Source organism: Lytechinus pictus, chromosome 2, assembly GCF_037042905.1.
Source record: "Lytechinus pictus isolate F3 Inbred chromosome 2, Lp3.0, whole genome shotgun sequence".
NCBI classification, from domain to species: Eukaryota; Metazoa; Echinodermata; class Echinoidea; order Temnopleuroida; family Toxopneustidae; genus Lytechinus; species Lytechinus pictus.
This window is the reverse complement of record NC_087246.1, coordinates 58,839,714-58,854,693: the sequence shown is the minus strand read 5'-3', so window position 1 is coordinate 58,854,693 and position 14,980 is coordinate 58,839,714.

Below are 14,980 nucleotides of genomic sequence, written 5' to 3'. Positions count from 1 at the left end.
CTAGTCAAGTTCGTTTCACATAGGCATGATGGGAACGAGAGTGACATCGCACAAATATCAACTTTGCAACAATATTGCCCTAACCGGATACCGCAGCGGATATTGTTCACCGGAGTAAGCAATGGTGTATGCTTGACCGAGATGCTACTTTGCCAACATCCATCCATACAGGGAGGTCGTCCCAAGGGGGTTCCTCTGCCGTTAAGTGCTCAATGCAAGCGCTTTAATTATGCTTGGTAGGCCAGCTCTGGAGTACTTGCCTTTTAATTACCCTTCACATTAAATGAGCTTCTCCGCCATACACGCTTCCTTCGAATAGTTTACAAGGCGAGTAGATAGAACACGAAAGGAAAAACTTCACTAAATGAGACTTTAGCTTACACAGAAGACCTCGGGCTGTGAAACACATTCGGTAATTAGAGTTTCTGGGTCACTCTTATGGGGAAACAGAAGAAAAGGCTACCGAAAATAATTACTTAGGACATTTTATGCGATTGAGGATAATTTTGGGTTGAGCCTCCATGAGTCTCAAAACCATGCATACCAAAAACGTAAATAACAATTTGGATGATACTCATGTAAACAATTTGACCTTGAACTATACTTCTTTGCAAAGGAACACCATTCTGATTGCGGTCACATTCGGGACTCAGTAAATATTGCGGGAATTCTGTATTTTTATGCACTCTGCACAGATATTTATGGAGGATACTAGGAAAATATTAATTTCGATATGAATGCTTTGGGGGAAAAAAATCAACATTGGGGATTACATTTTGAAAAAATATGCAATACTTCAATCCTCTAAAAAGAGTATTATATCGTTTTACGACGGTTAATTCTTTGTAACTTTTTATTTTCATATCATCTATCATAACAGTTTTATGACATACGTACATAATTATGTCCCTATAGTTGAGAAATTGCCAAAACTTATTTTATAACGGATGAAATTTACATGATTTAGGTAATTTAACAACCAGACACGTGTTAGAATATCGCGTGTTCAAAAAATCCTGATAAAAATGTCAGTAAAGAATTAATTTTTCGCAAAGAAGCCACAATACTTGCCGTTGTTTAGAAATGTTTCTAATCCATTTCTTGCATATTTTAAAGAACAAATGGAAAAAAAGAAAATATGAAATCACTAAGAGAATCCGAGATGGTGATTAGTTTTGAGTTATGTAACTTCCTAGAACAGTATGCCTAATTGAAGCTTGAGATTGAAGTTTCTTCCCACGCGGGAAAGGTTCATGGGGCGTTCGGAGGGGAGGGGAGGGAAGGGGTGGGGGTCGCATGGTCAGGGAACATGCACGATACGCGCAAGAGAGGGAGTGATGCGACGGACGGAGTTGGAGACCCCTCGTATTTCGCGTTAGAATATAACGCTCTGGTGCATAATTAGCATGCTTCAGGTGTATTTCTGGTCTTTTGAAATTACTAGGGAGTTTTCGCAACCACTACACAGACGCTTTCTGGGACGTAGAAAATGTTTTGTCAAAAGCCCTTCGTCTTAAGACGATCTGCTGTCCAGGGGGTGTTTCGCAAAGATTAAGTATGACTTTTACCGAGTTTACACGCTGCATCGGCTCGCGATGCAGAATCGGCTTTTAGGTTTAAATGTTGCATCGCGTGTACACGCTGTCCCAGCTCGCGGGGCAAAAACACAGATCACCACAGATCAGTGCATGAAATATCCGCGCACCAACATCATACACGTCATAATAAAGACAACGCTGGATCCGGGCGCTTACAAGTACGTCATAATGGTAAAGTGATTGAAACGCGCGCCAATTGCCATTGCAGAATAGGCTTTGTGTTTACACGTAGAAAAAAAAGTCGATTCTGCATGTTTAATTTTACTATTTTTTATAGATAATAAAACCTTTAATAAAATATATTACATAATAATATTCAAGTATTTTTGTATGTAAAGAAAATGTAAGACAAAAGGTATAATCATGATTTTTGTAGTTTACATAGCAATACAAAATACATAAACTGATGACATTTGTGTTACCATTCTTCTACTTCTCCGTGATGTTCCGGTCTGGCCGCGCCTAAACTTCCCCGGTCACCTCGGTGCGCGTACTGCGAAGGTCTATCACATCAACTATTTTCATTCCATAATTTTACAAAAAAATTGTGTAAGCAATGCATGCAGCCAACCGTTCCCGACATGTACCTCAGCACCGACCGGCCCGGCGTGCTGGCGCGGTTATGCTAGCCATGGAGCTTGTATACTCAAGAGGTGCATGGTGCTGGATTGTGTAGGCGCATTAATATGGTGCAGCGAAATTTAGATGAAGACGTATCAACCTCACGTATCCTTGTTATCATATTGATATGCAAAGTCATTAAACCGTTGTCACCACCAGGTAATATTTTAGGAAAAATAAAGGACCACATATTTAATATTTTTAAGCATATTTGATGTAAAAACTTCAAGCAAAAATAATGAAAAAGAGGAAATGAAAATAAATCAACTCTACAATCTACTAAAAAGGTGCTCTGAGAGGATTTCGGTGGTCACAAAATTAGCTTGGCTAAATCCAGGTGAATCTAGCAGACTGGTTTATTTATGACAAAATTTAATCTTGTTTTACTGAAGATTTACAAAAAAATAAGACATTAATTTAGTAATAGTTTTATTTTTTAAATGTGGTACATTATTATTTCATTGTTTGTATATTTGTTTTTATTATTTGATTCTACTATTGTCATAATCTATTAGTTTACCTCTATTTTGCTATCACTCCATGAGTGTATTGTATCGGTTCATGGTTTCGATGGCATGACTACCAAATTGTTCGTGCACTTCAAGTGTATGCGCGTATCGAGTGGACCTTCCTAATAGCAACACTGCTGTGTGTTGCTGCCCTCTATGTTCGTAGGATCTGACCAATGTGGTGATGCCCTTTATACTTTACGCAACTAGACATTTAAGTTCGACTCTTAAGTCACACTTAAATCTTTGTGAAACACCACTGGGTTCACCAACTTTCGACAAAGACCTCCTAGCTGTTCATTGTGAATCGACGGGAATTTTCAATTGATTTGCTATGATGTAGAATCCTTTCCCGTTGCAATTGCGGAAACTCCCTTCTATACAATTTTTGAATTTTACTTTCATGCTCTATTTCATGCGAAAAATTGTCTTCTTGGAATAAAAAACAAAACAAAACAATTTAAGCTTAAAAGGGGGGGGGGTATCGTGTAGGCTTAAATTCATAAGATAAGGAATAAACAAATGAGTGTGCATCTACAATTACAAGTGAAAGTGTTTTCTTGAAAGACCCCCTCCCCTTCTCTTAAAAAGAAATTCGTACTCCCTTCAACCATGGACCTATAAGAAATGGACGATTAACGCGAGCATTCTTTTGATGCAATCATAGTCGCCGTCTCCTGATTATGTGCATATTAATGATAACATACAGGTGCTTTGACAATAGCGACTACGAAGGCGAATCTGATCTTTACAAAGGAATGTTTTGCTCTTTCTGTCGTTTGTTGGCTGATGTCTTGTAACAGATTATACCTTTCAATTAAGATGTTTCAGATTTGGAACAGCAAATTGAGAAGCAGACGATTTTTGTGATATCAAATTTATTATTATCGATTTGCACGCTTCTGCACACTCATAATGACTTTTCTAACAACGAGAGGGGGACGACCCCTACAAGAAACTCACCATGTTTCTCTGGAATATTATGAGGAAATCTTCAAAATTTGATTATAAATTACAATCAATCAATTTCATTTCAGCCTCTATCCTGAAATATTCATACATTTTTCCAAATAAAAACCATGGAACTAAGATAACCATTTGTAAACCAGAACTGCACATTAATTTCCGAGAATTTAGGTATTTTATTACCTTCTGCGCGTACAATTTATCTAACGTTACATGTCTAAACACGAAAGCTTCTGTAACTCATGGTTTAATTGACGGCGACCATGATGGTATCACAGGAGATAAATATGAAGAGAATGTTATTCACATGACAATGACAGTCAGATGTTATTGAATTCATTAACTAACCGATGAATGTCCAGCTCTCATAGGTCCATGCTTCAACGAACTATTTTATTCTCATCAACATATAAACTTGGCACACAGTTCTGATCTTTCCCGACACATGTAATACTTGCACATGGTAAAAGTCTGACACAACCTAAGATAAAAAGAGTACCTTAAGGATTAAGCAATGCTTACCTGTTTAGCAAAGACGTAATGCAGATTGGCAGTAGGCTGTTCTCTTGAAATCAGCCAACAGTGCAGTTACCTACAGAGCTGTTAAATATATATAAACACAATCAGACAGCTTATCTTCAACATGTTCAAAGGATGAGGCTATGGAGAGTCGTAAATAACTAACGCCTGAAGACAATTTTCTACTCTCTTGTAATGAAAACAAGTACAGAAATCCAGCATAATAAGGAAAGGTTTAGTGGAAAAGGGGTAAAAGCAAAGAGACGTATCAATCCATGGAGAGATGTATCTGATCACGACGGGATTTATAAAAATGTTGCAGCCAACACAACTTCGCACAAGAAAGTGAAGACAAGTCTTTCCGCGATTTTCAACGACGCACCTGGAACTTAGCGCAAGCTGAAGAAAAGTCACTCCCGCTACATACCGCGGTGAATCCCAAATAGCCGCAAGGCATTCACAATGTGCGCTTCTCAATGGAATAGATAGGATTTGCGAGGAAGGTATGGTGTGCGATGAGTGTGTGCGTTCCATCTGGCTTTTTCTTTTTGCAAGATGGAGCGCATCGCACCATACATCCCTATATTCTTTTTCTTTCCTTCCTTTTCTTACTACATTGAATGAACTACAAACAATTTTGGCACATTATACATGTTAACAGCCAACTAAATCCGGACTATTGACATTAATTAAGTATCTAATTCATGATAATTTTTATATGCCTTTTATTCTGCCTAATCTATTCTGAAGTAGCATGAAAACGAAATGGATGCATTGTTATCAAAAGCACATCCTTTATGAATTCGATATTTGTGCAGTTGAATCACCTTATTGGCACAAGAATACGAGACTGACTTTCAAAGACACCACATTGCATGATGCATCTCATGAATTCTAGTAAAGAAAAGGTTTTCGAAGACGAACGAACTGTGATGCCAATGCATACAATATGGCATCAATGTACTGCGCAAACCTGAAATGACACTGTCTATAGGTTTGTCGTTTGACCCATCCAATCTAGCGAAAATCATGTGATGGTTTAAAGCTTTGATCAAAAAGTTAGAGCTGACATATTATAAAATTATTTGAAAATAAACCCGTGTGGATGTTGAAGATATAGGTAATGTCATCAGGTCGAAATCGCCAAACCATTTCCCGCAGACAGTATTCAATTTGACCTAAAGACGTATATTTGAAAACAGTAAACAAATAATGAAGAGAGTTACCCTTAAAAGAAAGTTAATCATTAAAGCAATTAAGGGTGCTGCATATTGGTATTTTTCACGATGCAATTGACCGTTGCTAGAAGGAATGTATTAAAACAGTAGTCGCACCTCCCTATCATAAACGGTCGTATTATCTTAAGTGATTAATCATTGAATAATTTATGAACAATAAATGAAACCTATTTTTGAAATTATCATTCCGGTCAGATAATCAAGGGGATGGGTGAGAGTGGCGGAGTTGGTTAAGTTGGAGGGTGAATACCGTATTATGAGGCATGAGATGAAGGAGAGGTAGGGGGTATCAATCGATTTTTGGTATTACGCTTTTATCTATAAGTTATGTTATTTTTTTATGTTAAATCAATGTTTTGTTAGGATGATGGTCGTTCATTATCAGGATTTTTTATCAATAAACTTTGGATCTGAACTGAATTCATACAGAGAAAAAGACTTCTGTCATGTTCCGCTGTAAACAAAACAAAATGCATGAGAGTTGGCTAGCTACCGTTACCCCGCCCTTTAGCAGTTTAGCTCTCACCCATCTATCTATCTATCTATCTATCTATCTATCTATCTATCTATCTATCTATCTATCTATCTATCTATTTATCTATCTATAAATATATTAATCTATCTTCTCATCTGTACCTATACCTATCTGTCTATCTATATATATTATCTAACTATGATACATATGTATCCCTCTTTATCTATATATCCATCATGTCCATCTGTTTATCTATATTATTTCATTATGAACCATCTTTGTACCCGTCTTCTGTTTATCTATATGTCCATTTGTCTATCTTTCTTTCTATCTGTCCGTATATATATATATTTTTTTATCTAACAATTCATCTATCTATTTCTCTCCCTATATCTCTAACAGAGTCATTGCCTTTCTTTTTCTGATAAGCCTCAAACTTCATCTATCCTATTCCCTGTCACCATCTTTCTTAGTCATGCTAGTGGCTCTTTTTGTTTCTATATTTTCCCGTTTCGCTCTTAACAACGGGAGGGGGCACTTATTTGGAAAAACAACTTTATTGCACAATGCTTTCCGAATATTTACCCCTTGTAAGAGAAGCCAACGAAGTAATTCTATTACCGTATACAGATTTCATATGATCCCCCTTTACAAATGGGTTGCTACCTTAATTGCATTCATGGAGAATTGTCAGTGATAAAAAATATATATATAAAAACACTTTAGATAGACACATTGTCATGATTGTAGAGGATAATAGTAAATCCAACACACAACAGTTTATTCAACGCTTACAGCGACTGTGAAATATCGCACTATATGAATGCGTGACTATTGTAATTATGAGTGTTTCGTCTCGAGTAAAATCAAAAGAAGTTAATAATTACATGTATATGTTTATACAATCGATATGTCTTTCACAAATTACTCCCCAATGCATAAATGCTATCGGTAACATCTTTTTACCTGGCTATTGTTATGCCACTGAGCACGATATGGTATGACAAATTTTTAATATTTGATACTTGATTTTCTTAATATTTTTGTTTTGTAATTTTCATTTTCCCGTCTTTGTATTTGGTAAGGCAACACATGGAAAGGGCAGAGACAAAAAAAAATAGCTGTACGAAGTAACCGTTACTTCCCCGTACTCGGACCTTACCTACCTCTGACGTACGTATCACCGTGAGTACGTGCCACCTTGGACATTCCGGAATCGTTACAAAACATCACTTCCAACACTATTTTCAATTTATACACCAAAAGACGTGTCTACCACTTCTCATTTTATGAAATTAAATCTAATCATTCGTGTTCACAATAATTATCAAACTAGTGGAGACAGGATCACTCTTTTTAAAAAATCATCCTCTCTCCTGACTGGAATCAAAGACCTCAAGGTTAAGATGATGTTTTGATTTACCTTCCTTGCACACTACCCGCATTGTCTGCTGAGTTGGGATGCTTTTACAATTTACAGAAGAATTACCAGTAATAAAGACTGAAGCCAAGGAAAGCAATCTGTCGAAATCTATCTGTAAAATCCACATTTGTCTGTTTGATTTTATCGCAGTGTCGTTTTCCTTTTGATGTGAGGAGCAGAAAGCTTGTCAAATATACAACTGAAGTCAGGATTTGGGATGCTAATAATGACAGAGGTCAGACGGGCTAAATACCAACCACATTCTAAGATCCAATCCTTGTATTTCTGATAATAAAGCTTAGGGGTTCGAATTCTTGCCTTTTGAGATTTCGAAATAAAGTTTCGTATAAAAATAAAATCAATAGTTCGAGTGGACACTGAAGATAGCAGATTTAGATTTTTTCTTCAAAATACTCGTAATTTATAATGCATGATAATGAAATACAGCTCTTAGCAACGAGAGTTTTGAATCCAGAATATCCTATGAACTTTGCTTCCGAACGCACAAAAAAGAACGAAATAGTGGGAACAAGATAATAGCAATGACATTGTATTCAAACATTGATTACTGAGTTAACCAAAGGTGAACAGCTTGCATCAAAACAAGATAATTGCGTAGAGCCATGTATCCAAAGTGGATCGATTTTGATTTCGAAATATCGCAGCGTCAATTCAGCACTTTAACGAGAACATATGGTTCGTTTGGACTGGGGAAAAACAACAGGCGTCGATCAGTAAGACGATAGCTCTTTCGATCGATACATCTTCATCTCCCTTGTTCACTGGGATTTCGACTGAACCGTAATCAAGAAATATATATATATATTCATATTACTGTGGGGGATGACAACGGCAGCAAAGAGTGAATTTAAAATATATGTGTTTGTTTATGTTTCGGGCTGTATTTTTTTTTTCAAATAAGGTATCCTTTCGTTTTACATCGCGAGTTGTGCTTTGGGATTTGATTTTATGATATAAACGTTTTTTTTAAATAAAAGTATATATATATATATATATATATATATATATATATATACTGAATCAATACCTTTACTTAATATGTACTCAATATATATTATACACTACACACACCACAATATGTCTATATACTTTCATAAAATATTTGTAATACAAATCTGTGCAAACTTAATATATTTTATAGCTTTTGGATAATCTTAATTAAGCATTACCAATGCAATACAACTTCTTTTGAGATATATACTATTTTGAGATATATGTATTATTATACATTTTGGGATATATGTGTTATACAGCACACATAACTTTCAAAAAAATGTTTGTAATAAAAATCTGCGTAAATTTAATTGATTTTAATAGCTATTGGATAATCCTAATTAAACATTACCGATGTAAAACATTTTCTTTTAAGATATACCTATATTTAGTAAATTAATCCAAATATATGCATGGTAATTGTTAAGCCATTATGTCTTTTACATCTTCAGATACCTGAAGAAGGCCCAACTAAATGGCCGAAAGCTTGTACTAATAAAAGTTGAAGAAATCCAGGCTACGTCTCTAGCTTCAATGCTTTTTGAGCTTCTTAACCAATATATATATACTGTATATATATATATATATATATATATATATATATATATATATATATATATATATATATGTATATATATATGAGAAAAAACGGAAGAAACGGTATGCGTTCATAATTATTTTCATTAATTATATTTGTAATTATTATTTTGTAATCAAACAACTTTCAACTCGTTTGTCAGTAATTAATCACACAATATAATTGTATGAATAAAATAATTAAGTTCTGCAAGAAATACTTGTACTGTATTAAACCATCTTGACATCAATATGTGTTCCCAATGATACTTGGCTTTTGTATAGACAAGAGGAAGAGAAAAAAAAGAAAATAGAAATAAAACCAAACCGAAGAAAAAATGCAATTTTACGCAAGAAAAAAAATTGTGCACTAAACAAGATTGCTCAATGCGTATGCTTTTATCAATAGCGACTCGAAGTCAAGAGTTATTTGGCCTTTAATTGCAATAGAGCCATTGGTTGTCATTATTTGAATGTGATGTCTTTCCATTATAACAATAAGGCGGGGACGGTTTTACTCAAATAAATTTGCTAAAATGGCATTCGCTTTGGAGAGGAGATAGCGCATCAATTTGTTGAATCTACCATATACCTAAAATAAGGTTAATTCGTTTCTGTATAGCATAGCGCATATTAGAACTAGATTGTTGGTTAAAGATAAACCAAGTTATATGACTCAAAAAGTTTTATTTCTTTTATTTCATCGGGACAATATACATTAGGTTCACATTTTAAGTCGCAATGGAACCTTCATGAGGACCCAAGAATTGAAGAGAAACTATAAAAGAAACAAAGAAATGGTAATCAAAGCACTAGCATAGTGAATTTCAAAATCTCTTGAATAATAGTCATTCGAACCGGTTTCGAAATAGCACCGGTCAGTTTAATTTTATCTCTTCTCTAATTATGCTAATTAAGAGCAAAATGAGTAGTTTATTCAACTACTTTTTTTTCATGATGTCGTCGGGGTTCACTCCAATCATGCCAATAGGATAAAATGTGCCGAAATATTGAAAATGATCGACTCCAAAGAAAACAAAGCCGGCATCATTTTTCATCAGATTTAAATTGTCTGCCTCTTTCCAAGACGCTCCACCGGGGGAAGGATAGTCTAGATCTAGACATTAGTAGTCATTTGTTTGTAAAACCCTACATCAGTCACCTCTCTTTTCACATTCTCCTACTAATAGTAAGAGAAGGTGAAAAGAGAGAGGACTGATGTAGGGTTTTACAAACAAATAACTACTAACGTCCAGATCTAGACTAGGGGAAGTGTTACAAGCGCTACAGTAACTTCCACTTAAAAGCAAATTGCACTAGTCATTGATCACCCAACATGAATTCCGTGAGAATCTGCAGGAAAATTGCGCCATGCTTCTCGAACCATCATATCGTTTTTTTCTTCCCGCTTTCCTTTTGTTATTACAAATTCGTTGCCAACTATGTCGAGCCGAGAGAAACTTTCAATACATTCTCGAGACCTTTGGAGATTTTCTATAGGTTAAAATCGTTGAACCCCCTTGCCATGATTATGATATGTTATGCCACGCTGTGTGCGATGTTGCACGTATAATCTCAAAGCGATATTAAAAAGAAAATGATCTATGTTTGGGAGAAGTGAAGAATTATAGTAAATGAAAGATGCTAAAAGATCACGCTAATTTGCTATAAGAACGAATAAATAATAACAAGGAATTAGAACGCACCATTTTTATTTTTCTTAAGTCAAATTTCCATAATAACAATAATAATTACCGAGATTTCAGAAATGAATTTCGTTCACAGGATATCAAGAATGAAGGCATGACAGAATGAGCTATGACGATTAAAGACTGGATAATTTAGGCAATTTGATCTTCATGTACAAACATGTTTGTAATCATATGATAATGTTTTCTGATAAACTGATACAATATCTTTTTTTCAGTGTTTTATCTGAAATCTCAAAGTTTTATTGTGGGAGGAGAACTATGTCATTCCAATTATTCTCGGCAAACAAAATGACAAAACAAAATAATATGCGATTAGGTCGTGGCTTTATTCAATAGAGATGAACGCTTCCCGAAATTGGTGTCACAATCACATAAGTATAAAACATAGATATGAATACCTCTGATTAGAGACTTACATTCATGTATATCTGAAACCAACCGATAGCCTCGAATTAGCTCCCCGAAGGGGGGTTAAACCCCCGGCTAGAAGGCCCCCCTCCCAGAAAATTCAACGTTAAATTTCGCGGCTGCTTTCCCACTGGTTCTCTGCTAGCCGGACAGGAATACCAGCACAGCTATGAACTACATTTATGAGCTACCGGCAAATCGGTGGATTACAGATGTCATACTTATATCATATAATATACATATATATATATACCAGCCTTCCCGCATGAGAACTTGGGTGAGGCCTAAATTTCACGAAAAATATAAATGTATACAGAATACCAGCCTCCCCGCCTATGAGATCAGGTGAGGCCTAAACTGAAAGTTCGAGCGTGACACCCTTACATAAAATATAAATGTATACAGAATACCAGCCTCCCCGCCTATGAGATCAGGTGAGGCCTAAACTGAAAGTTCGAGCGTGACACCCTTACATTCAAATCTACAATTGCGTTCTTAAAGTACTATGTAAAGTTATAAATAAATCCCCTTCGTCTAGGTACCGAATGAGGACCCGATTCAATATGAAATATTAATCAACGTACATGGCATCAAAGTGGAAAATCTAATAACTAGAGGCGAAAATATAATTCACTGCTTTAAACACCTTGCAAAAGTGACCATTGTGGATTAAAGAACATATGCCATGTCAATAATATGACAATACAATTCATGTGAATTACCAATATATAACGAACACCCAGCCACAAAAACGGGTAAGGGCGAAAACCCACCTGACCACAGTCCAAAATAGATCAGAAGGATAAAATTCCCTTACGGCCCACATTTCTAAATGCACGACGATCTTTGTATTGTTTTGGTGTGCGACCAGGCAAACTGCCTCCGGATTTGAATTCGTGTTTCGTTATATATATAAATCAATATTATATTCATGTAAGTAAACTAATTCAAATGTCCATTATCGACAGCTCTACATCCCGTTATTTCATCCTGAACGAGCTGTACATTCCAATAAAACACAAATCAACTCTGAATGATACGTATAGCGTATCTTCATTCTCGACCTTCTCCAACGCATGTGTTTAAACAATATTCCAACATCGTTTGACCCAAACGTACCGTTTACATGGGTGGTTGTTGGGGAGGAGGTGGGAAAATTACAAGCGAATATTTTGGACGTTCATCTCCGTTGAAAGCCAAGACTAAAATGAAGGATTTTTCGCGCCTTCACACCTAGGCGCGCGCGCCAAAACATGCGCGCTCCTTGCGCCCAGTACAAATTATTGTCATTGTGGGCATAAACCAAACAGGCTGGCGCGCCATTGTGACGTATCACCTCGTCAACCGCGCCATTCCAAATTACAAATACCTTCATGACCTGGCATTGTTCACCGACTAATAAATCATTTTAAATCGCCGAGTCGTCTTTAAAATACATTATTCTCGGCAAACAAAATGACAAAACAAAATAATATGCGATTAGGTCGTGGCTTTATTCAATAGAGATGAACGCTTCCCGAAATTGGTGTCACAATCACATAAGTATAAAACATAGATATGAATACCTCTGATTAGAGACTTACATTCATGTATATCTGAAACCAACCGATAGCCTCGAATTAGCTCCCCGAAGGGGGGTTAAACCCCCGGCTAGAAGGCCCCCCTCCCAGAAAATTCAACGTTAAATTTCGCGGCTGCTTTCCCACTGGTTCTCTGCTAGCCGGACAGGAATACCAGCACAGCTATGAACTACATTTATGAGCTACCGGCAAATCGGTGGATTACAGATGTCATACTTATATCATATAATATACATATATATATATACCAGCCTTCCCGCATGAGAACTTGGGTGAGGCCTAAATTTCACGAAAAATATAAATGTATACAGAATACCAGCCTCCCCGCCTATGAGATCAGGTGAGGCCTAAACTGAAAGTTCGAGCGTGACACCCTTACATAAAATATAAATGTATACAGAATACCAGCCTCCCCGCCTATGAGATCAGGTGAGGCCTAAACTGAAAGTTCGAGCGTGACACCCTTACATTCAAATCTACAATTGCGTTCTTAAAGTACTATGTAAAGTTATAAATAAATCCCCTTCGTCTAGGTACCGAATGAGGACCCGATTCAATATGAAATATTAATCAACGTACATGGCATCAAAGTGGAAAATCTAATAACTAGAGGCGAAAATATAATTCACTGCTTTAAACACCTTGCAAAAGTGACCATTGTGGATTAAAGAACATATGCCATGCCAATATATCTTATGACAACACTGTTTAGGCGGCATAATTTGACAAATTACCGCCAAACGAGAATATATTTTACATATATGATCGGCCGCCAAACACTTCATTCATTTTTTAAGCCTTCGTTCATAATTTAGTCTAGTTTTGCATTAGCTGGCCAAGCTAAATCAGTTATCATGCATATGTAGTCAAGTAGGCCTCCAAGCCCTCCAATAATTTTAAATGAATTTAAAATATATCATCTTTGTATAAAATCTTTGTACAGCCTTGACGTCGCTGTCTTACATGACACAGTTACCTGAAGGCTGGCATTCTTTGCCTCTAGCTATTCTGGCTGATATAAGAGTGATCATTTTATATGCAGTATACCTGTTTTCTATTCTTGACCAACATACCAGCCCGTTTTAAACCAGCATGAAATGACAAATACTTTGCACCTGAATATTTCACTTATTGCATTCCAAAACCAGATAGAAAAATTCAATTCAAGTATATGAACAAATATCCATCTCAAGTATAATGAGAGCATGAAAAACACTTCAATGTATTCAGCTGTTGGAAAAATCTCCCAATAGAAATACATTAAAACATAACCGTGTCAGAACTTCATTCACAATTAAAATCTGATTACCATGCGCAAAACTAAACAAAACATATGAAGGAAGACAAGATAATATGCCATTTGAAGTATCATGATTTTGATACAAATCTATTGCAATCTTCAAAATTGAAATTCATTGCATCACTAATTTTGATAAGTTATCGATGGTGGCTGAACGCCTTCAGCTTGACCATATAATTAACAAATACTGGCATCCCAACATTGCTAAACTAGCAATGCATGCCGCACTGAGGTACTGCCTCTGTCTTGTTGTCCCATTTGCCATACATGTATAACAGTGCATAATTTAACCCTATGCACACAAATAATTCAATTGTGGACAATCGATCGATAAAAAACCAAACACGGCATTTAGCTAGTCACTTCACACTTAATTCCAACAAATACGGTACATATCATACTTTATTTATTCATTTAGTACTTTTTATGGATTTGATATACTGTTCTGTTGGAAATGAGATAAGATAAAATCTGAAACTGAAAACTTGAGTAACATCCACAGAATAACCCCATATAACCAATGGAGTATAACCATGATAACTGAAGGCACTAAAACCAATTAGATGGCCGAAAGCCATCAGTTTGACCATATAGTTAACACATACTAGCATCCCAACATAGCTAAACCAACAATGCATGCTGCACTGAGGTACTGCCACTTTCTTGTTGTCCCATTTGCCATATAATTATAACAGTGCATGACTTAACTCCATGCACCCATATGATTCAATTGTGGACAATCGATCAATTAAAATCCAACCACAGCATTTAGTTAGTCACCTCACTCTTAATGCCAACAAACACACATCATACCATTCCTGAGTTATAATGGATTTTGAAAACTGTTCTGTTGGAAATGAGATAAAATAAAAACTGAAACTGAAAACTAGAGTAACATCCACAGAATAACCCCATATAACCAATAGAGTATAACCATGATAATTGAAGGCACTAAAACCAATTTGAACATGAAACCTTCCCGATCAGGACTACTCCGTTTATAGAGCTACACCCCTCATGCAGCTAAACTAAGAACCAGTG